This window comes from Mustela erminea, chromosome 6 (assembly GCF_009829155.1).
Source record: "Mustela erminea isolate mMusErm1 chromosome 6, mMusErm1.Pri, whole genome shotgun sequence".
In the NCBI taxonomy this organism is placed as follows: domain Eukaryota; kingdom Metazoa; phylum Chordata; class Mammalia; order Carnivora; family Mustelidae; genus Mustela; species Mustela erminea.
In genome coordinates, this window is record NC_045619.1 from 25,796,614 (window position 1) to 25,820,778 (window position 24,165).

At 41.6% G+C, this 24,165-nt stretch overlaps 1 protein-coding gene across 3 annotated transcripts in view; it reads left to right on the forward strand.

The window, feature by feature from the left end:
* The first annotated feature begins 418 nt into the window (after positions 1-418).
* Positions 419-24,165, forward strand: part of CEP83 (centrosomal protein 83) — a 140,010-nt gene continuing 116,263 nt past the window's right edge. For 2 of the 3 annotated variants that reach the window (XR_004286687.1, XM_032346763.1), the window contains exon 1: positions 420-893. The gene's annotated coding sequence lies outside the window, so the exon portion shown is untranslated. Of the gene's footprint in view, positions 894-24,165 lie in introns of all 3 variants that reach the window. The other variant, XM_032346766.1, reaches the window with a different exon arrangement.

Here is a 24,165-nt window from a genome sequence, read left to right on the forward strand (position 1 = left end):
CGCCGCTCGGGAGCTCCTGCTCCCAGGCTGACGTGTCAGGCAGGCGACTCCAGAATCATGAAATGTGCACGATCGGGGACGAAGGCAGAAGCAGGACCTCCTGCTCTGGGCGAAGAGCCGGCAAAGGGAAGCGCGAAAAGGGGGAAAATCCCCCTAGAAACCTAGCGCTGCGAGGAGGCGAGGGAGACCGGCTCCTCGCTCAGCCACGCACTTCAGTCCGGCTGGTTGAAGCACGTGCCCGCGCTCGGCTGGAGGGACCTCTGTGGCCCCCCGGCGCTCCGTCGTAGCGCTGCCTCCACCCGGCGTTCCCGCCGAGGTCGGCCGTCGCTCCCGCTCGAACTCCGCTCGTCTCCTCCCTCTAACGGCTGCCGACCGGGGCCGGCGTCCGCGGCGCCGGTGACGTCGGCGTAGGGGCGGGACTTCCTGGCTCGCGCGCCCTCAGGACTCGGGACCGACGCGCTCCGCGGGGCTGGACGGGCGGCGGGCGGCGGGCTGAGGGTGGCGTGTCGGCGGGTCGGCAGCTACTGGGCCGCCTCGCTATCCGGAGACAGCCCGTCCACCCGGGCGCAGCGAAGCTCTTCTCTCCACCGCCGCCCTTTCCGTCCTCGGAGCTCTCCAGGGAAACCACATCTTTTCCCTGGAGTGGGAGTCCGAGGGGCGCGCTCGGCCCTGCTTTCCCTGCTCGTCCTCTTCAGCCTGCGCCGCGAGCGGCTGCCCGCCGGGCCAGCACCCCGCGTGTGGAACTGCACCCCTTAGCCCCAATGCCGGGGCGAGGAGAGTCGAGCGGGTGCCGGTGGCTGGAGCTGTGCCGGTGTTCCCAGGTGGCGAGCGCGGCCACAGCACCGGGCGCTAAGTTTTACGCGCGCAAGTCGCGAGGACTGTGTGTGAGTCTGGTACGTAACCTCTTTTTGTGGGGACGCTGTCTGGTCCGTAGTTTTTGGGATGCTCCCCTTTTCTAAACAACTTGGCTTTGAATGTTTTGTTGTTACTTTTCCTGTAAAGTAATTGGAGCGGGTGTTAGAAATGGAGGCTCTGAGACATGTTCTGTGGCGAGTTAAGTACACGGGAAACTTTTTTTTTTTTCTTCTCCTTTGTTTCTTAAGTTTATGTATGTATGTAAGTAATCTCTGCACCCAGTGCGGGACTCGAACTCACCACCCGGAGATTGCGAGCCGCGTGCTCTTGGACCTGAGCCAGCCAGGCGCCCCTTTTGGGTGTTTTTGGATGCATTCTGGCGCGGCGCTTGTGTAGCTAGTTTAAGTGGCTGGACGTGTGGTACCACCAGTTTCATTTGTGATGAAAAAACTATGCTACCGTTTTCCAAGACCCCGCAGACAATTTTAATTCCAGAGATAAGGTCTAGACGGAGTAAATGAATGCCTGGCTTAAATGGACATTTCGATAAATCCTTATACCAGCTTTTGACCGTAATAAATGGGCACTTAGCTCTTAAAAATGCCCACTGCCAAGTATTTTTAAAGCCTTAAGTTACAGTTACATTCCTTGTAAAGCTGTTTTGGTTGTGAAGCTGTTTCAGTGAAGTCTGAGAGATGTCTAGGATGGCAAGAAACTTGTTCTTAATTTCTTATATATGTTACAGTTGATAGTGTTTAGACTCTGAGCAGAGAATACTTGAGATCTAAAACTGAGTAGGTTGTTAAAGCAGTGCTTCTGTCACCAAGCAACGTCTCCGTAAACAAGTCCAATACTCAACTAGAATATAATTAAATGTCACTATCCTGCAATTAACCGGATTCAGAATTCTGTAAATTCATGGGTTTAGCCTGTAGGTGGTTTTAGTTAATAGGTACCTTCTGTACTGAGTTTTGATTTCAAAATCATTTTGTGTGGAATTACTAGAATATTTTGAATATTCGTGTCATACAGGACTCTTTAGAGTGGCAAGTGGCTTTGAGTTACCCTTTGGTTATATAGGACAGTGTATGTCTGGTATTCTTTTTTTTGAATATTTTCTAACCAGATGAAGTGTGCAGGCTATATTCAGGAATTTTTCAAATAATAAGATAATACCAATTTAGGGCATAGTGTGTTGGGAGATTGAAACACAATCTACAAGTGGCTTTTAAGCCTTGGTCAAGCCAATAACCTTACTCTTTCCCTGCTCATTGAACCCTTATTGATACAGTTTGTATGACTGTATGGCAGTAGTTTTCAGAGCACTTTTTCATGATTTTTTTGAGTTCTATAAACTTTCAAGTATGTAAGAAAGGAAGTGAGAACATTTGAGACACTATGAGACTGAATGACTTCTTTGAAATCAAACCATTGGTAATGGGAATTGGAACTTGAAGTTGCATGTCTTACTACATTGCAAAAATCTGTTGACTTCATTATAGTTTCCTCCCCCTTTTTCTTTTCCATATGCTGATGTTGAAGTAATGAAATATTCAAGAGTTGGGCAAGACAAGCAGAGAAGAAAAATCAAGAATGACTCATGTTGTATAATAAAGTTCTTAGTAATCGGAAGTCAGTATTTTGTAACATGGAAGTTCTAATTCAAGAAGTTTAGAAGAATGAAATCTTAACGGAAAGATTAGTTAATTGTCAGAATTCTTTGTGTGTTTTCTAGGTACTATCTCTGTCTAAAGTAATTGAATTTTATTTTAATTTTGTCATACATAATGTATTAAGTTCAGTGATTTTGTCAAATTGTCTAATCTGTGTGTACTTTTAGGGCATGTGTGTATGTACATTTGTAAAAAATTTCCTGAAGTACTTTTTTCTACCTAAAGTTCACATTTCTTAATCTGAACTCTTCAAAATTTCCTCTCAGTCTGCCATTTCATGTTCATGTTCTTCATAGAAAAACTGTGTGTCCAGAATGATTTCCTCACTATCCTCTAAAACTCCTATATGCTTTCTCCCTTTCTTCCAAGCCTTTGTGTCATTCTGCCTACCGTCCTGATTTCTTTCCTTCTTTCCTAAAATCTGAATTGTTCCTTTTCTATGAAGTTCAACTCCACTGTAATCTCTGCCAGGGAGGAAAAGTTCTCTACTCTTAGAGTCGCTAGCTGGCCTAAGAGTTAAATTGACATAAAACAGATTAACAGAGGAAAGCATACAAGTTTAAAAAAATTTTTATGTGTACTTGGGGGCCTTCACAGGAGAAAGAAGACTTGAAGCAACCAGAGCAGAAAGCTTTTTTTTTTTTTTTTTTCTTAAAGATTTTATTTATTTATTTGACTGAGAGAGAGAGCACACGTAGGCAGAGAGCGGTGCGGGTAGGGGGCAGGCTCCCTGCTGAGCAGAGAGCCCGATGCGGGGCTCCATCCCAGGACCTGAGATCATGACCTGAGCTGAAGGCAGAGGCTGAACCCACTGAGCCTCCTAGGTGCCCTGAGTAGAAAGCTTTTATATCTTTTAGATAAAGAAACAATAAATTTGTGTAAAAAAGACAAAGGGTTTTGTGCTGAGTCATGAATTGTGGGGAAGTGACTAGGAAGATAAAGATTAGTTTAATAAGGCTCGTTTGTACATATTTCTTGGCTTTGATTCCCTATCTCTGGTGATAAGAATGTCTTCTTCACTTCTGGTACAGAGTTTTTTTCTTCTGGGATTTTTATTTTCTATTTTCAGGAAGAAAAAGAAGGGTCAGAGTGCCTCTCTTGCATCTGCTGTTTGTTAAGTTTAACTCAAAATAATACGCCAAAGTGGAATATTTTAGGGTAACACGTTCTGAACTCTTTCTTCTCTGAAATTCTATAGGATGTTTTTATTAGCCATTCTCGTCTGATACTTTATATTGCATTTTATCATTTTGGATATATATGCCTTACCTTCCTAATTAGATTGTAAGCTCCTTAAGGGCAGGATACCAGATCTCACTGAGGTGTATCCTTAGTATCTTCCAAATAGAAGTTGCTGAATAAATGTTTCTTAGAGATGAGGAATGTGCATTTGTACTTTTTTCCCCCTTTTATAGTGTAGTAGAAGTAAAAGACAATCTTTGAGAGAGTAGCTGAGAGAGGAACGGCAACTGTAAATCACAAGAAAGGGAATTAAAGAGCATGAATTCATGGGAATTGGAAGGAAAGATTATATTCCTAGAAAGTGTGATATTTGAGAATTTCCCATGACAATATCAGCAGTAAGAACTCTCTCAGGAATGCTGGCACTACTCTCAAGTGGGCTTGGGGAGTTTGGTCAGTTTCCTGGTTCTTCCTTAGTAGAATCTTGATTTTAAAAACACTTCCCCAACTCTCTCCTCCCTCTACCTCCCTTATATAATCCCTTTCTCCCTATCTCTCCATTCTACTCTATTCCATTTTACTTTTTTCCTGGTCAGGTCTTATTTATGAATTATGTCAGTACTTTTATTTGGCCCTCATAAAGTAACAGTTATCTTAATTTTTATGTTTTTCCATTGAGGCTGCCTCTGTAGGTCATGGAGAGATCACAGGCTGTATAGTCTAGCTAGTCCAGCTTTTTTTTTTTTTTTTTTTAAAGTAACTGAGATATAATCCAGTAGTAAAGAAATTAAGAAAGCAGGATGTGCACAGTTACTTGTTTTCTGTATATTATAACTTTAAATTTCTTTTGCACTAAAATTCATAGAGATGGGAGGAACCTAAACCTATCCATTTCCTTTTGGAATGTGCCTGTCACTTCCAAAATATGTCTTTAAATAAATTCTGGGTAATTTTTGTAGTCTTGCTGTAAATCCTATGTCTGATGCTTATGACAGGAATTGTTTCATTTAAAGGTATAAACAAGTAGAGTCTCAGTATTTTTATAAATCCTGGTTTGAGTCATTTGTTTTTTAGTAAGCTTGCTATCCTAGCTTCTGAGTTGTTGCCCAGTAACACAATTGCAGGATAACATAGCAACCACTGAAAACGTTAGCAATGGACTATAGGGATTTTTCTGCTAAGTTGAAGTGCTTATCTTTAGCATTCCCGTTCAATATGTTTTTCACCTCTGAATCACATTTTGGTTTAAGGCAGACGCTTGAGATATTGTTAAACTTAAAGAGCATACGATATAATTAGATATTTTTGGAGTGCTGACAAATTGTAACTTGCACATTATTTTTCACATACAGATGTGTGATATATATTGAATTATATATGAAGGATATGTGAAAAGACTGGTTAAATTAAAGATTAGTCTATGTTGAACAGAACAACTATTAAGTAATAATTAATATCTGAGTTACCTACAGCTGACAAAGCCAGCAAAAGCTGGGGTGGATGCATTTGAAATGGTTTTTTTCCAAATAATATTTCTATGTTACTTTTGGAGGTTAATGGGAAGCTTAGATCAGTAAGCATGAACTAATAGGCATTATGATTTTGGGGAAGATTCAGGAGATGAAGACTTGACTGAGTTAGTCACTTAACCTTTTTTGGCCCGTTTTCTCTTTAGAAAAAATAAATTACTGAAAGTTTTTTTCAGAGATAGTGTGTTTACAATTTATTTTTCATTAATTTTTTAAAGGTTTGTTTTGGATAGTGCAAGTGCATGTGTACGTGGGGGAGAAGTGGCAGAGGGTGAGGGAAAGAGAGCCTTAAGTAGACTCGGTGCTGAGTGCAGAGTCCAACATGGGGCTCAGTCTCATGACCCTGAGATCACAGCCTGAGCCAAAACTAAGAGTCGGACACTTGACCAAATGAGCTACCCAAGTGCCCTATATGTTTACAATTTAAAGCACGTTTAATTTCTTCTGTTTATTGGTTTAGTCAGTATTTGCCTATCATGGGTCTTGCCTGTCATGGGTCTTGCACTATACTAGGTACTGGGAAGATTGTTAATAAGACATAGTGCCAAGTCTCAAGCAGTGCCTGGTGGGAGAAAATGAATGGTTATTTAAAATTTATATGTAGTTATTTGTAATATAAATCGAAGGTGCTATAAAGATAAATGAGAGTGTAATTGGTGGCATGTTGGAAGGACACCTGACCTAGAACTGCAGAGAGAATACATTATAATTAAGGAAATGTCAGATTAGAAGTATGTAAGTGTAATCTGAGTGTATACAGGTAAGTATTAAACCTAACCAGGAGGGAGTTAACGAATCAAGTAAAATTGGGGAGAAGTTTCTCTGAATTGGAGAGAGAGAGAGTCAGAAGTCATCAGCAATACTGGTAATTCAGATCCTGGGTGTAGGTGGGATTGCTAAAGAGGATGTGTGGAATCAGAAGAGGGCTGGTGAACATCACATGTAGTGGGTAGGTGGAGAGAGATAGTATGGAGGAAAACCAGGAAAGAGTAGAATCCTGGAAGCCAAGAGAAGAATGCTTATCACCTTTAGTTTTTTGATTAAATGAAAATTGTTAGTCAAGAAACATTGTGTAGCACTATAAATGTAAACCCATCTATACAAAGATACTCTCTACAGAGATGTGAACTTGCAAATGGTGATAGGTCAAGTCTTTGGTTAGCATCATAATATAGAGAAAGAATCTATGGTTGACCTTTGAACAACATGAGGGTTGGGGGCTCCCAAAACTCTACTTGTGATTTTAATTTGCATTTCCCTAAGTATAAATGATGTTGCATTTTCTGTGCTTATTATTAGCCTTTTATCAGTCATAATTTGGTGCAATTCTATTCAAATCTTTTGCCCATTTTTAACCTCTGTTTTTTTGTTTTATTATTGAGTTGTAAAAGATCTTTATATATTCTGTGTTAAAGTCTTTTATTAGAGATATATTTGCAAAGATTTTCTCCCGGTCTGTGGCTTACTTTTTCTTATACTTGTGTCTTTGAAGTACAGAGGTTTTTGATGAAGTATAGTTTATAAGTTTTTCCTTTTTGGGCTTAGGATCTTGATGATGTGTTTAAAGAACTTTTTGCCTGATCCAAGATCACAAAGATTTTCTCCTCTGTTTACTTTTAGCTCCTTCATTTAGATCTAGGATCCATATTGAATTAACATTTGTGTATGGTCGAAGTTTTAAACATTTTTTTTTTTAAGATTTTATGTATTTGAGAGGGAGAACAAGTGTGCGTGCATCCATGTGCACAAGTGGGGGAAGGAGCAGAGGGAGAAGAAGCAGATTCCTCACTGAGCAGGGGGCCCTACCTGGGGCTCAATCCCAGGACCCCAGAATCATGACCTGAGCTGAAGGCAGATGCTTAACTGATTGAGTCACCCAGTTAACCTAAAGTTTAAAAAAAATTTTCTTTATACCAACTGGACATCAAATTGCCCTATCATTATTAAAAAGGCTGTTCTTTTCCCCTTGAATTCTATTGGCATCTCTATTAAAAAAATCAGTTGCTTATATCATAAGGGTTTATTTATAGTCTCAATCCTGTTCTATTCATCTAAATTCCTATCTTTACTCCAGTACCACACTGCCTTGGTAGCTGTAGTGTTATAGTAAGTTTCAAAGTGGGTAGTTCAGGGTGTCTGGCTGGCTCAGTGGAACATGTGACTCTTGATCTTGGGGTTGTGAGTTCGAGCCCCACATTTACTTAAGAAAAATAAATACAAATAAAAATTCAAAGAAAAAAACCCAAAATAGGTAGTGTAAATCTTTCCAACTTTTTCAAAAGTGATTCCAGATTCTTTCCATTTACATACAAAATTTAGGACCCACTTGTCAGTTTCTACAAAAAACATCTGTTGTGATTTGATAAGATTTGCATTGAATCCATAGATCAGTGTGGGAAAAATAGCTAACTCAAGAGTCTTCCAATTCATGAATATGTTATGTCTCTCTATTTAGGTTTTTAATTTCTCTCAATTTTTTTTAGTTTGCAATATATAATTCTTGCACTTTCATTGAATTTCATTGAATTTATTCTGAAGAATTTGGACGCAGAGGGAGAGGGAGAAGCAGTTTCCCCACTGAGCAGGGAGCCGGGTGCAGGACTTGATCCAGGACCCTGGGATCATGAAGTGAGCTGAAGGCAGACGCTTAACTGACTGAGCCACCCAGGTGCCCCTACTTTATGTCATTCTTGATGTCTGCTGGTTTTATTTATTTTTTTAAACCTGGCTTCCTGTGTCTGCATACCTTAGTGTTCAAGGATTGGTCAGAAGTTGTGTTCAGACAATTTGACTATTACAGCGAATGCTTAATACTAATATTGCTAGTACTGCTGATGGATCTAAATGAGGGTAACAGAGTGCGTTCAGACACCAGTCATTTTCAGGCTTGCCCTGGCTTTTACTTTGCACCAGCCTCTCTTGCCATATGTATAGCTTTGTTGGCCAAGGATGTGTGAGTGGCATGGACCTGCTTCAGTCTCCAGTACACAGTCTTAGTGTAACCTGCAGTAGTTAATATTTTATTGAGTCTCCCTTGCCCCCCCCCCCCCCCCCCCCCCCCCCGCCCCCCAGCTGTCTCAACCTCCAGAATTCCTGTAAAATCCCCAGCTAGCCTGCTAGTTTGTTGCTTGCCACATAGAGTCCTACAGACTCAGGCTAAAGGTGCCACTGGCTCTCACAGTTAGGTGACCACAGAAATCTCCACTTTAACTCATGGTGCATCAGATCAATAGATTACCCTCCAGCAGTGGTGATCCTGCTCTTCCCAGTTTGCCTTACCCTTGTTAAAACTCCTACACTGACAGAGGTGGGGGGAGATGGGAGTAGCCAAGGGTAAGATTGCTGTAGACTCATGTCCTACCCAGTTGTTTCATGAGTAAACACTTTTCAGTTTGTTGAATGCCTTTGATTGAATTCCACATCACTGAAATGGTTGTTGTTTGATTCTTTTGTGAAGAGTATTTATCAACCTGCTCATTCTCTCATGCTGGAAGCAGGAGGTCTGTTTTTTTTTTTTTTTTTTAAGATTTATTTATTCTAGAGAAAGAGGAGAAGGAGGGAGAGTGTGAGCAAATATGAGTGGGGGAAGGGCAGAGGAACGGAGAGAGAGAATCTCAAGCTGACTGCCTGCTGAGCACAGAGCCCAACTCCAGGGTGAGCTTATGACCCCGAGATCATAACCTGAGCCAAAACCACAGGTGGGACACTTAACTGACTGAGCCATCCAGGTGCCCCAGGAAGTCGGTTTTCATGATTCTGTATGGAACTTTTCTCTCTGGAGGATGAAACTTGACCTATACTGCCTTTTTTTTTTTTTTTTGGAGAGAGAGAAGGAGCATGAGTTGGGGGGAGTGGCAAAGGGAGAGGAGAAACAGACTCTCTGCTGAGCAGGAAGCCTGCTTGTGGGACTTAATCCTAGGACCTGGAGGTCATGACCCAAGCCAAAGGCAGACACTCAACTGACTGAGCCATCCTGGCACCCTGACCCATACTTCCTTTATATCACTCATTAATCCTTTGCACAATATTAGGCATTTATTAGTTACTCCAAATGTACTTGTTGAGTTAAATTCCATGATTTTCCTTAGGCAACAAATTATAAAGCTTTTGGGGTTGTGGAATCCCAAGACCTGTGCAATTTCTTGCTTTTACTGTCCTTTTCTTAAATGGAAGAATGCTTAATATTCATTCAACATGTGTTTATTGACTACCTGACATGTACCAGCTATGATGTAAGGTTTGGGGGTATTAAGATGACTAAGATGTCATCTTTGCTCTTAAGGAGGATTTGGCCTAGTGTAGGAGATTGGAATACAAATGGCTGATTAGAATATAGTGAAGTAAATAAATTGATATGGATAAATACATGGCATTATGGAAGAGCTCACAATGACTCTTAACTTGGAATGGATTAGAAGAAAATAAGGGAAACATCTAGAAAAGACTTTCAGAAGGAAGTAGTGACTGAGTTGAATATTAAAAATGAGTGAAAGGTGAGATTAGGAGATTGCATTCTAGGCAGAGGGATCAATATGAGGTGAGCAAATGTGAGTTCAGTGACCTACAAGCAGTTTAGTTTTATTAGGGTGTGAGTATATATCATAGAGTTGTGAGAGATGAGAATGGAAGGGTAAAGAGGGCTTAGATTGTGAAAGCTTTTGTATACTATGTTAATAAGCTTGAAATAATCATTATTGACGAGTTTTGCAGAACTGTTGAGTGGGATATACTTTAAGATTCTGCCGAATTTTGTTCTGAATGTTGTTTACCTATATCTTCAACCATTTTAAGTCACAATAAAAGATAAATATATCCAAATGGGCTGTAAACTGTATTTTAAAACATTAGAGACCTCGAGCATATTAGCTAAAATGGAAATAAAGATCTGACATATATCTTTGATATAAAATACTCTGAATTAATATTTTTATTTTTAATATGCATGAATAAAATGACAGTCTTTTAAATATCGGAGTTCTATAAGATTTAATTTTGAAAAAGATCATTTGCTAAAATTGTTTGAATACTACTGTTTTGTTTATTTTATTTTTTCAAGATTTTTTTCTTTTATTTATTTGTCAGGCACACACATACACACACACAGAGCAGAGGAAGAAGCAAGGCTCCCTGCTGAGCAAGGAGCCCAATGCTGGACTCTATCCCAGGAGCCTGGGATTATGACCTGAGCAGAAGGCAGATGCTTAAATAACTGAATAGTGCTGTTTTAGATAAAACTGGATTACACTGATAAGGCCTTTAAGTGATGTCGTAGATGGTAATTTTGTAGAGTGGATTTGGGGCCAACAACAACCAGTTGTTTTGTTTTTGTTGAATATGTTTTTGAGTATTGCATAAACTTGTGTGAAAAGGAATGGAATTTGAGGACTTCTGGGTTATTTCTTGAAGTGGAGGCTTTAACTTCAGTCTTTTTTTTTTTTTTTTAAGATTTTATTTATTTGACAGAGAGAGATCACAAGTAGCCAGAGAGCAAGCAGAGAGAGAGGAGGAAGCAGGCTCCCTGCTGAGCAGAGAGCCCGATGTGGGACTCGATCCCAGAACCCTGAGATCATGAACTGAGCTGAAAGCAGAGGCTTAACCCACTGAGCCACCCAGGCGCCCCCAGTCTTAACTTCAGTCTCATTTTCTTTTGTATTTGGTCACTGTTTTCTGATGTGCAAAGGACAGAAGGAACCCTTTTACCTCCTTCATTGGTCTTCCGGTGGGCTTGACATTTTTCCCGTGGTTTTAAATATAATTTATGTTTGTTGTAAAATAAGAAAGGTACAGGAAATGTACAAGCAAATGATAAAATCACACCTGTCTTCCATATATAATATTTTAGTGCTTATCTTTTGTTTTTTTTTTCTATGCATATATAGGCATATAAATAGGCTTTTTACAAAATAAGGATTATATAATGCAGTATTTTGTAGTCTGTGTTTGTGTTAGTAGGCTTCATGCCCAGCATAGAACCCAGCGTGGCGCCTGAACTCATGACCCTGAGATCCAAGATGTAAGCTGAAGTCAAGAGTCAGACACTTAACTGACTGAACCACTTAGGCACCCCTGCATTTTTTACTTCTGTAACAAACATTTCCAGATGTTATTAAGTACCCTTCCATAACTTTTTTTTTTTTTTAAGAAAAACTTTACTGTGGCATTTGGACCTAAAATTCACTTTTAGGAAAATTTTTTTTCCTGTAATTTACAATGTTTATTTTTAAAAACAGCTTTATTGAATATAAATATAATAAATAACAAATTGTACATTTTTAAAATTAAGTTTTGATGTATGTATACACTGTGAGACTATCACCATAGTCAAGATATTAAATATATCCATCACCCGCAAAAGTTTTCTTATGCCCCTTTGTGATCATTCCCTTTTGCTCCTACCCTCTCCAGCTGCTTACTGTCTTCCATTTCCAGGCAACCATTCATCTCATTTCTGGCATTTTGACTGGTTTGCATTTTGTATAGGTAAAATCATGTAACAGGTACTCTTTTTGTTTAGATTTTCTTCACTTGACATAATTATTTTGAGATTCACGTATGGTGAGAAATTCACGTTTATTGAATAGTGTTCCATTTTATGGATATACCTCAATTTGTTTATATATTCACTTTTTTCTTTTTTCAGTGTTTAAACATTTTTAATTAAAATTCAGTTAATTAACATTTAATGTATTAATTGGTTTCAGAGGTACAGTTCTGTGATTCATCAGTTTTATATAATAAACAGTGCTCATTATATCCATGCCCTCCTAATGGCCATCACCCAGTTCCCCCATCCCTCCACTCACCCTCCCCTCCAGCAACCCTCAGTTTGTTTCCTAAGATCAAGAGTCTCATATGGTTTGTCTCCCTCTCCGGTTTCATGTTGTTTTATTTTTTCTTCTCTTCTCCTATGTTCCTCTGTTTTGTTTTTTAAATTCCACATATGAGTGAGATTGTAGTATAATTGTCTTTCTCTGGTTGACTTATTTCACTTAGCATAATACTCTTTAGTTTCGTCCACTGCATTGCAAATGGCAAGTTTTCATTTTTTGATGGCTGACCGGTATCCCATTGTGTGTGTGTATGTGTGTACCACATCTTCTTTATCCATTCATCTGTTGATGAGCATTTTGGCTCTTTCCATAGTTTAGCTATTGTGGACATTGCTGCTATAAACATTGGGTACACGTGCCCCTTCAGATCACTACATTTTTATCTTTTGGGTAAATACCCAGTAGGACAATTGCTGGGTCATAGGAAAGCTCTATTTCCAACTTTTTGAGGAAACTCCATACTGTTTTCCAGAGTGGCTATACCAGCTTGCATTCTCCCCAGCAGTGTAGGAGGGTTCCCCTTTCTCTGCATTCTTGCCAGCAACTATCGTTTTTTCACTTGTTAATTTTTGCCATTCTGACTGGTGTGAGGTGGTTTCTCATTGTGGTTTTGATTTATTTCCCTGCTGCCGAGTGATGTGGAGGATTTTTCCGTGTGTCTTGGCTGTTTATGTCTTCTATGGAGAAATGTCTGTTCATGTCTGCTGCGCATTTCTTGACTGGATTATTTGTACATTGGGTGTTGAGTTTGATAAGTTCTTTAATGATTTTGAATACTAGCCCTTTATCTGATCTGTCATTTGCAAATATATTCTCCCATTCTGTCAGTTTTTTGTTGTCTGTTTCCTTTGCTATGCAAAAGCTCTTTATCTTGATAAAGTCCCAATAGTTCATATTTGCCTTTGTTTCCCTTGCCTTGGAGACATGTCCAGCAAGAAGTTGCTGCAGCCAAGGTCGAAGAGTTTGCTGCCTATGTTCTCTAGGATTTTGATGGATTTCTGTCTCACGTTTAGGTCTTTCATCCATTTTGAATCTATTTTTGTGTATGGTGAAAGGAACAGGTCCAGTTTCATTCTTCTGCATGTGGTTGTCCCATTTTCCCAACACCATTTGTTGAAGAGATTGTCTTTTTTCCATTGGACATTCTTTCCTATTTTGTCGAAGATTAGTTGCCCATGGAGTGAAGGGTCCATTTCTGGGTTCTCTATTCTGTTCCATTGATCTGTGTGTCTGTTTTTGTGCCAGTACCGTACTGTCTTGATCTTGATGATGACAGCTTTGTAGTAGAGCTTGAAGTCTGGCATTGTGATGCCACCAGTTTTGGTTTTCTTTTTCAGCATCCCTCTGGCTATTTGGGATCTTCTCTGTTTCCATACAAATTTTAGGATTATTTGTTCCAACTCTGTGAAAAAAGTTGATGGTATTTTGATAGGGGTTGCATTGAATGTAAGATTGCTCTAGATAGCACAGACATTTTAGCAGAATTTGTTCTGTTCATTTAACAGTATATGTTCCAGGAGTTATATGAGGTTTTTCCATTTCTTTGTATTTTCATGAGTGTTCTGTAGTTTTTTGAGTACAGATCCTTTGCCTCTTTGATTAAGTTTATTCTTAGGTATCTTACGGGTTTTGGTGCAGTTGTAAATAGGATAGACTCTTTAATTTTTCTCTCTTCTGTCTCATTGTTAGTAACAGCTACTGATTTCTGTGCATTGGTTTTATATTCTGCTGCTTTGCTGAATTACTGTATGAGTTCTTGCAATTTTGGGGTGGAGTCTTGTGAGTTTTCACATAGAGTATCATGTTATCTGCAAAGAGTGAGAGTTTGACTTCTTCTTTGCCAATTTAGATGCCTTTTATCTCTTTTTGTTGTCTGATTGCTGAGGCTATGGCTTCTAGTACTCTCTTGAACAGCAGTGGTGAGAGTGGACATCCCTGCTGTGTTCCTGACTATAGGGGAAAAGCTCTCAGTTTTTCCCCATTGAGAATGATATTCACTGTGGGTTTTTCATATATGGTTTTATGATACTGAGGTATGTTTCCTATTTTAATCAATAAAGGATGCTGTACTTTGTCAAATGTTTTTTCTGCATCTGTTGAGGGGAATCATATAGTTCTTGTCCTTTGATTTATGCAGTGTATCACATTGATTGATTTACAGATATTGAGCCAACCCTCTGGCCCAGAAATAAATCCCACTTGGTTTTGGTGAATGATCCTTTTAATGTACTCTTGGATCCTATTGGCTACTATTTTGATGAGAATTTTTGCATCCATGTTCATCAGGGATATTGGTTTGTAATTCTCCTTTTTGGTGGGATCTTTGTCTGGTTTTGGGATCAAGGTAATGCTGGCTTCATATAAAGAGTTTGAAAGTTTTCCTTCCATTTCTGTTTTTTGAAACAGCTTCAGAAGACTAGGTATTCTTCTTTAAAAGTTTGATAGAGGGGCGCCTGGGTGGCTCAGTGGGTTAAAGCCTCTGCTTTCGGCTCAGATCATGATCTCAGGGTCCTGGGATCGAGCCCCACATTGGGTTCTCTGCTCGGTGGAGAGCCGGCTTCTCCCTCTCTCTCTGCCTGTCTCTCTGCCTACTTGTGACCTTGTGTCTGTCAAATAAATAAACAATAAAATCGTAAAAAAAATAAATTAATTAAAAAATAGTTTGGTAGAATTCCTCTGGGAAGCCATCTGGGCCTGGGCTCTTGTTGGGAGATTTTTGGTTTCTGCTTCAATTTCATTGCTGGTTTTGGGTCTCTGCAGTTTTCTGTTTGTTCCTGGTTCAGTTTTGGTATTTTTTATGTTTCTAGGAATGTATCCATTTCTCCCAGATTGCTTAATTTGTTGGCATATAGTTGCTTATAATATATTCTTATAATTGTTTGGATTTCTTCAGCATTAGTTGGGATCTCTTCTCTTGCATTCATGATTTTATTTGTTTGGGTCCTTTCTCTTTTCTTTTTGGTAAGTCTGGCCAGGGTTTTATTGGTCTTATTAACTCTTTCAAAGAACAAGCGCCTAGTTTCATTGATCTGGTCTATGTTCCTTTCTGGTCTATGTTACTTATGGGCTCTCTCTTTGCATAGAAGATCCCTTTTAATATTTCTTGTAGGGCTATTTTGGTGATCACAAATTATTTAAGTTTGTGTTTGTCCTGCAAGCTTTTTATCAGTCCTATGTTGAATGACATCCTAGCTGTATATAGTATTCTTAACTGCATATTTTTCCCATTTAGCGCACTGAATATATTATACCATTCCTCTTTGGCCTGCCAGGTCTCTGTGGATTGGTCTTCTGCCAATCTAATGTTTCTCTCCTTGTAGGTTACCGACCTCTTGTCCCTAGCTGCTTTCAGGATTTTCTCTTTGTCTCTGAGATTTATAAGTTTCACTATTATGTATTGGGGTGTTGACCTGTTTTTATTGATTTTTGAGGAGGATTCTGTGTGCCTCCTGGACTTTGATGCCTGTTCCCTTCCCCAGATTAGGGAAGTTCTCCCCTATAATTTGCTCCAATATACTTTCTGCTCCCCCCCCTTCCTTTTCTTCTGGGATCCCAATTATTCTAACATTGTTTAATTTTATGGTATTACTTATCTCTCGAGTTCTTCCCTCATGATCCAGTAGTTGTTTAACTCTCTTTTTCTCTGCTTCTTTATTCTCTATAATTTGGTCTTCTGTATCACTAATTCTCTCTTCTGCCTCATTTATTCTAGCAGTTAGAGCCTCCATTTTTTATTGCAGCTCATAGTACCCTTTTTTTAATTTCGACTTTGTTAGATTTTAGTTCTTTTATTTCTCCAGAAAGGGCTTCTCTAGTGTCTTATATGCTCTTTTTAAGCCCAGTTAGTTTCTTTATAATCATTATTCTTTTTTTAAGATTTTATTTATTTATTTGATAGAGAGGGAGGGAGCACAAGTAGACAGAGCAGCAGGCAGAAGGAGAAGCAGGATCCCCCCTGAGCAGAGAGCCCAATGTGGGGTTCAATCCCAGGACCCTGGGATCATGACCTGAGCTGACGGCAGATGCCCAACTGACTGAGCCATCCACATGCCCATATAATCATTATTCTGAACTCTAGTTCCGACATTTTATATAACGTCCATACTGAGTAGATCTCTGATAGTCAATATTACCTCTTGTTCTCTTTCTTTTTTATTTTTTAATTTATTTACTTGACAGAGAGAGCACAAGCAGGGGGAGATGCAGGCAGAGGGAGAGGGTGAGGAAGAAGCAGGCTCCCCGTCAGGCAAGGAGCCTGACATGGGGCTTGATCCCAGGATCCTGGGATCATGACCTGAGCCGAAGGCAGATACTTAACTTAATGAGCTACCCAGGCACCCTTTTGTTCCTTTTTTTAAAAAAAGATTTCACCTATTTATTTGCCAGAGAGAGAGAGAGAGAGAGAGGGAGAGAGAGAGCGCGCGCAAACGAGCACAGGCAGACAGAGTGGCAGCAGAGGCAGAGGGAGAAGCAGGCTCCCGGCCGAGCAAGGAGCCCGATGTGGGACTCGATCCCAGGATGCTGGGATCATGACCTGAGCCGAAGGCAGCTGCTTAACCAACTGAGCCACCCAGGCGTCCCTTTTGTTCCCTTTTTTGAGGTGAGTTTTTCTCTCTTGTTATTCTGTCCAGAGAAAAATAGATGAACGAGAGGACAAAATACTAAAATGGCAACAACTAACCCAGAGAAATATGTTCTCAACAAATAAGATGAGACCCAAAACAAGAGGGTGAGGGGGCTGGGGAAGAGATTATAATCAGAAATATGAGCATAATAGAGCAGTACACTGGATTCTGTGTGTATTTTGGTCTCTTTTTTTTTGAAACTAGATAGATCTCATAATTTTTAAAGAAAAACTTAAATATGTACAAAAATAAAATTAAATATAATGAAAGATAGACTGTAACTGTAAAAATGGAAATTAAAAGACAAGAAAGAGCAATAAAGAAAAAAAAACAACAAAAGCAAAGGAAGGGATATAAACAGGTGAACAGAACGGAACAATACAATATCTTGTGAGTATTATATGGTCAGTTTGCTAGAAGAAACTACATCTCAGAATAGTAAGGAAAGAAAAACATATATATACAAAAATTAAATACATTGGAATGATAGAATGTTAAGATGAAAATTTTAAAAAGACTTTAACAAAACAAAACAAAAAAAGAAAAAAGGGAGAAGAGAAGGGGGAAAAAAAAGAAGAAAAACAGTAACAACAAAAAAGTGAATATGATCATACAGGAGAATAGACCAGAGTAATACACTAGATTTTGGTTGTATTTTGTTGCGGAACCTGGACTGGATCCTCGCAGAAGAACCAAGTAGCACTCGGAGACCTTGGAGGATTGGAGGTTTGTTTAACACCGGCGGTCTCAGAGGAGAATGATCTCCAAAGGTTTGAGCCCTGAGCACAGACAAAGGGGTAATTTATGCCCTTCCATTTCCGCATACTTGGTACTTTTGGCATGTGTGGAACTAGGTTAGGGAGAAGAACCCAGAAGAACCCTGGAGCAGGAGCTAGGACTCCTTTGCTGACTCAGTCGGCCATTTTAGAACACACATTTTCCCTTATCATTCCCCCCCTTTGATGACTCTTTAAACACCTAGTTTACAGGTTATCATTATCATCTACTATGGACTGATAGCCCTGTGAGGTTAATATCTGGGCAGTGGCTTGCCTGGTAAGTGTTTTCTATGGACTTAAAGTCCTGACTCCTGAGGGATATTGTGCTGATGTTAGGCAGGGACCATGGTGAACAGATGTCCATCAGTCAGTGAGGTCTTGCTGAAGGTGGAGCTGGAGCGGGTCCATAGGGTCTGGTTGAGTTTTCTGCTGATGTGATTCCTCTTCTGACTGGTGAGACTTCTTTACTCTGGATTGGTGGACCAACGGGGTGACATCTGAGACCTTGAGGACATTAGGGGTGATTAGAACAACAGTGTGGGGCCTTGTCCACTGTGGTTTGAGGGTTGTCCTTGTCCAATCTTTGACCCAAACTGAGTCTCCTGTTTGGAGTGAGTGTACCTGAGACCCTAAGGAAATTGGTGCCCTTTTGGTGGTATATTTCTGTAGCTTATTTAAGATGGGCCCCAGTGCCTGAAGCTTTTCCCCTATTTCCTTACCTCCAATTTGATGTAGGTTCCCTGAAAGGCTTCTAGGCACGGGGGAGGCTGTCCATACATCAGTTCGGAAGGGGAGAAGCCTACTGCTGCAGGCATGCAGCGAGTGCCTAGGAAGGCTGGGGTAGCAGATCTGGCCATGGAAATTTAGTAACCTGGCTGAACTTTGCTAAGGTTCCCTTGAGGCTACGATTCATCCATTCTACTTTGAGCTTTGAGGCCGGTAGGCCATGTGGAGCTTCCAGGTGATGTAGAGAGATTTGGTTAAGGTCTGTACAATATCTGCTGCAAACGGGGGTCCCTTGTCACTGTGGATTGTTAATGGCAGATCGAGCCCGGGCACAGTCTCTCGCAGGAGGACTCTGGTTACCTCCCGGCTCTGTTCCGTCCCGGTCGGGAAGGCCTCAGTGCAACCAGAGTATGTGCACGCTGTCACTAGGATATATTTGTACCCCTCACTGGGCTGTATGTCTGTGAATTCTATTTCTAGATCTTCAGAGGGGGTTGCTCCTATTCTCTGGACCCCAATGGGGGCCGTGGTATAGTTCGAGCATTATTCTTAGCACACGTTATGCGCCGTTCACTCGTTGCTCGGCATCGTGCCGGCAGCTCGCTGATGTAGGAGCGCTTCTTGAGGAGGGCCTCTACTGCAGTTTTTCCTAGATGAGTGAGTTGGTGGTGCTCCTTCACTAGATGCCCTCCTGTTGCTGTTAGAACGAAGACACACCCGTCTGGCATCACCTCCCATCCCTTTTTAGTCAGGGTGGCCCCTCAGCCCTGGCCCATTTTCTTTCTTTTTCAGTGTGACTGGGAAGAGGGGCTTCTTCCAGGGGTGTCAGGGCCATTGTGAGGGAAGGAACCTTGTCCCTCCTGGCTGCAGTCTTGGCCGCTTCATCTGCCAGACGATTTCCTCGTGCTCTGGGGTCATCTCCTTTCTGGTGTCCCTTACAGTGCAGGATTGCTGCTTCCTTTGGAAGCCAGACAGCTTCGAGGAGTTTTAGTATCTCCTCCTTGTTTTTGATAGCTTCCCTGCGACAGTAAGGAGGCCTGTTTCCTTAGAGATGGCCCCATGCATGTGCACAGTAGTGAAGGGAGACATTAACTGCTGGATGGTCAGCACAATGGGCTGAGCTGTATGCCTAAGTCCGAGCCCTCACCCTCATGGATGCAACGAGAACCCCCTTGGCAAAAGACCAATGTCCCCTTTTGGTGGTGGGAGGCTTCCCGCCTTTGCATTGCCCTTTTCCCTCAGGGACGAGGAGAGGAAGCTGACTTTTTTCTTCATTTTCTTTTCTGCTTCCCTCTCGGCTGTGACCTCTCTGTTCATGAAGAAGTTATCAGCAACCTCTGTTAGCTGGGTGATGTTCATCCCTGCGAATCCTTCCAGTTTCTGGAGTTTCTTCCTGATGTCTGGGGCGGCTTGAGCCATGAAGGAGGGGTTTACCGTTTGTTGGCTGTCCCGTGCCTTGGGACTGAATGGAGTGTACACCTGATAGGCTTCACACAATCTTTCGTAGTAGTCCCCGGGGGACTCCCCTGGTTGTTGAGTGACTGTGGATACCTGGCCATGTTCGTGGTTTCTTTGCTGCTGCTTGGGTTCCCTGGAGGCGGGCTTCTTGGTATCAGCAAATGTGGGCCTGTCCTTCATCCTTGTTGAAGCCCCATGTGGGGTGCTCCTTGGGTGCTGCTGTTCTAGCCCAGGCAGCAGGGTCGATAACTCCTACTGGTGCGCATTCCTCTAGGTACTGTTGTGCTCCTCTCATTATTCTTCTTTCCTCCATGTTGAACAGGGTGCACAGTAACCGTTGGCTGTTCCCGGGCTGGCCAGTGGGCCTGGAAAAGGGATTCCATAAGGTCTATCATAGCTTGTGGCTTTTCAGAGTAAGAAGGGGTTTTGTGCTTCCAGTTGAGGGAGGTCAGTGGTGGAGAAAGGTTGACAGTACATCATGAAATGTCCAGGTTGGACCATCCTGTCTTTGTCACACCTTTCAGGTTCCTGTGCCTCCCATACCAGCATCTGGAGGGCACTTGCATCTGGGCACAGTCTGGCTGCTGGTCCTGGAGAAAATCATCCTTTGGGCCTGGGGGTGCTGGTGGACTCTCTGGACCCAAGGGTGTCAGAGAGACTGGTGGCGGTGGATTGTTTGGAACTGAAAGGTCCGGTTCATATGGGCTTGGGGGTTCGTATGGAGCGAGATAAGTTCATCCTCAGGACATCTGGCTAAGATATGCTGAGGCTGGGACTTCTGTCTGTTCTCTGTGGTCCACTTATTTATTTATTTATTTATTTAATAAGGATTTATTTTTCTTTTTTTTTTTTAAGATTTTATTTATTTGGCAGAGAGAGATCACAAGTAGCAGAGCAGCAGGCAGAGAGAGAGGGGGAATCAGGCTCCCTGCTGAGCAGAGAACCCGATGCAGGGCTCAGTCCCAGTACCCCGAGATCATGAGCTGAGCTGAAGGCAGAGGCCTACCCACTGAGCCACCCAGGCGCCCCTCTTTGGGCCACTTAGATGCGGCAACTAAGACCCTAGCCTGTTCCTGTCTGTTGCAAGTGAACAGCTCCCAAGGGGGAAGGGTCTGGGTAATTTCCAGCCAGGAGTCGATATATGGGAACTGGTCAGGATGTCCTGGGTCCCTGGTTACAACTCGCCGTATTTGACAGACTGTTGGGACCTGTTGCGACATCCAGTGTCCCTTCTGAAGGCATCCAACATCAAAGGTAGGCCACTCTAACTCACATAGGGTTCTCAGCTTGCCAGGATGCATCTAACTCTATAGTCTCCTAAAAACCCCTTCTTGAAATTTTTGATCATGGTTTCTAGGACCGTAGGTTTGCTCTGCCCTGATCCCATGGTGATGTTTCCCATGTGTGGTGGCATGGAGACAGACAAAGGGTTGGTGCCCCTCCAAAGGAGAGACCAGTCTGATGCCCACCATCTGCCCTCCTGTAGGAGACCCTCTTGGCCATAGCGAGTCTGTATAATCCCCGGACTGGCGTCTGGAAGCGGCTTGCCTTAGACATTATGAGGTCACCATGGAAACAGGTTAGGCCCTACTTTGACTCTGTAGGCTTCTGGGGACCCAAAGGTGCCTGCCCGTGGAGCCACAGCATTATTCTACCTGACAAGACAAGGTCAAATTACACATTCACTCACACATTCGCTCCAGAAGTTATTACAAACCCCCTCACCCCCCGCCCCAGGAGGCCCTGACCTGTGGAATTTCTTTCCTTTTGGAAATTCTTTCCTGTCCACTCTTTTCGGAGGTGGGGTGGTTCCTGACCTGAGGGACCTCCCACCCCAGGAGTCCTTACCTGTGAGACCTCTCATCAGAGGTCTCTGGGATGTGATCAGTCTTCCCTTCTACCCGATGGGTGGGCCTGACTGGGTCCTGGGACCCCAGGCCTTACTGGAATCTGATGTCAGGACCAGGTCCACCAGGTCCTCACCTACCAAGTCTGGCAGGAACAGTGGAGCGGGGCCGGACTGAGGTGACCGGGTGGGAGACTGCTGAAGATTAAGTAGGGCACCCCTTCTCCCTTATGATCCCTCATTCCGTTACCGCTCCACCATTGCTCCCAAACCGGTGGCAACAATGGGCCAAGAGTAGGGTTTCCTGGTTGAGGAGTCAAGTATGAGGGAACCTGGACTGGATCCTGGCAGAAGAACCAAGTGGTATTTGGAGACCTTGGAGGATTGGAGGTTTATTTAACACCAGCAGGCTCAGAGGAGAATGATCTCCCGAGCACAGATAAAATGGGTAATTTATACCCTTCCATTTCTGCATACTTGGTACTTTTGGCTTGCATGGGAATAGGTTAGGGAGAAGAACCCGGAAGAGCCCTGCAGCAGAAGCTAGGACTCCTTTGCTAACTTGGTCAGACATCTTAGAACACAGATTTTTCCTTATCATTTTGGTCTTTTTGAAGAAACTGTATCCCAAAATTGTAAAGAAAGGAAAACTTGTAAAACAATAAGATTAAATATAATAAAGGGATAAAGTATAAGTGTGAAAATTAAAATTAAAAAAGATTTTTAAAAGGAGTTGATAAATTGTTTGAAAAGGGAAAGAAAACAAAAAAAAAATTAATGTTGAAATACTAAGGAATCATGAGAAAAAAAGCCATGAGTTCTATGTGTTGTATTCCCCTAGGGTTGGAGTTTTGCAGTTCTCATTGATCAGTAAACTTGGTCTTGGCTGGATGTTGGTGCTGATCTTCTGGGGAGGGCCCTGTTGCATTGATTGTCTTTGCCCTAGGCAGAATTGTATTGCCTTTGCTAAGGGCCAGGCTGAGTAATCTGCTCCTGTTTGCTTGGTGTGGGTTTTATTCCCTGAAGGCTTTCCGTGCAGTCTCCAAATCCTGCGGACTCTGGCAGTGTGCTTCCACCACCTCCCCCGCCCCCACCTAGGGGAGGAAGGGTGTTCTTGCTGGTTCTGGGGCTTGTTGGGCCTCTGCTTGAAGAGCAGTGACCTGACGTGCTGTGGTTTGCAGTTTGTGGCAATTGGAGTTGAAAGCCCACTGCTCGGCTTACTCTGCAGCTGGCTTCCCTTCTCTGTTGCCAGGAGCTCTGCTGCAGTCAGGCACCCCTAGTCTTCCTGTGACCCTGAGTATCCCGAGACCACACTGTCCCAGCGAGAGTTCTGCTCCCCTCTTAGCTGCCTGAGCAACATCCCTCACTGGAGCAGATTTCTAAAAGTTCTAATTCTGTGTTCTTCTGCTGTATCACTTGTTGGTAGCCGGCTGGTGAGGATACCCACCCCCTCGACATCTTCCCATGTATCAGATTCACTTCCATGCACGTCCTACCTTGCAGAAAGTGGTCACTTTTCTATTTGTAGTGTTGCAGCTATTTGATCTCCAATTGATTTTGCAGGTGTTCAGAATGGTTTGATAGCTATCTAGCTGAATTCCTGGGACCAGATGATACTAAGGTCTCCTGCTCCTCTGCCATCTTGGACTGTCTCCCTATCCATTCATGTCTTGATGAACCCACTTTTGAGTCTCAGAAAAAAAGCTGCTACAAACATTTGTGTAGACGTCTTCATATGGATGTACTTGGATTTCTCTTGGGTGAATATTTATACATGAAATGGCTAGATTATGTGGCAAATATCTGACATTTTCTTAAAAATTTATCAAATGATTTTCCCATTTTACATTTCCACCAGTAGTTTATAAAAGTTTCAGTTCTTCTACATCCCGGTCCATACTTTATAAGATCAACCTTTTAAGTTTTAACATTTTCATAGGTGTATAGTAGTGTTACATGGTGTTCTTAGTTTGTATTTCACTAATAACTGATGATATTTAACATCTTTTCAAATGTTTATGTAACCATTTGTGTATTGTCTTTGACAAAGTGTTCAAATTTTTTGGCCACTTTTTTTTTTTGTTAAATTGAGTTATTTTCTTACTTGGTTTTCAGAATTCTTTATGTATTCTGAATGTAAGCCCTTTATTGATATATGATTTATAAATTATTCTTCCAGCCTTGCTTATCTTCATTTGTATTGTGGTGTCTTTTAAATACACAATTTCTGAATTTTGATTTAGAATTAACTTGTTAATTTTAATAATAACTAACCAATTTAAAGAAACTTATACCTAACCCATGATTAAAATGATTTTTTCTATGTTTTCTCTAAGAATTTTATAGTTTTTTATTTACGTATACATCTTGAGTAATTTTTTTTGAATGGTGCAAGGTACAACTTGAAATTCATTTTTTGCATATGGATAGGCAGTTGTGCCAGGATGATTTGTTCCCTGGCTTTCCCTTTTTTCCTTGATTTGATTCCCTGACTTTCCTGGCTCTGTTGAACTGACTGCATTTTTGTCAAAAATCAGTTGGCCATTATATGTTTGAATCTATTTCTGAACTTCACTCTCTTTTTTAATGAATTTATGTGTCTGTTGATGTGAATGGTATGCAGTTTTGATTTTTATTGCATTTAGTAAGTCATGAAATCAGG